This window comes from Juglans regia, unplaced genomic scaffold (assembly GCF_001411555.2).
Source record: "Juglans regia cultivar Chandler unplaced genomic scaffold, Walnut 2.0 Scaffold_8663, whole genome shotgun sequence".
Taxonomy (NCBI): Eukaryota; Viridiplantae; Streptophyta; class Magnoliopsida; order Fagales; family Juglandaceae; genus Juglans; species Juglans regia.
Window position 1 is genome coordinate 1 of NW_023363632.1, and position 234 is coordinate 234.

At 48.3% G+C, this 234-nt stretch overlaps 1 non-coding gene across 1 annotated transcript; it reads left to right on the forward strand.

Annotated features, from left to right (window-relative positions):
- Window positions 1–59: 59 nt before the first annotated feature.
- Window positions 60–178, forward strand: LOC118347416. The gene has a single exon (XR_004800629.1). It is a non-coding gene; the product is annotated as a 5S ribosomal RNA (ribosomal RNA).
- Window positions 179–234: the final 56 nt, after the last annotated feature.

Consider the following 234-nt stretch of genomic DNA (forward strand, 5'->3'; position numbering starts at 1 on the left):
TCGGAAGGACGCTAGTATGTCGCTCAAGGATTATATGAATTTTAAGTAATTAGTTTGATGGGTGCGATCATACCAGCACTAAAGCACCGGATCCCATCAGAACTTCGCAGTTAAGCGTGCCTGGGCGAGAGTAGTACTAGGATGGGTGACCTCCTGCGAAGTCCTCGTGTTGCACCCCTCGTTTTTGTTTTTTCCGCCTTGCGAGATAAATTGACAAGAAGGAGCACTCGGGAG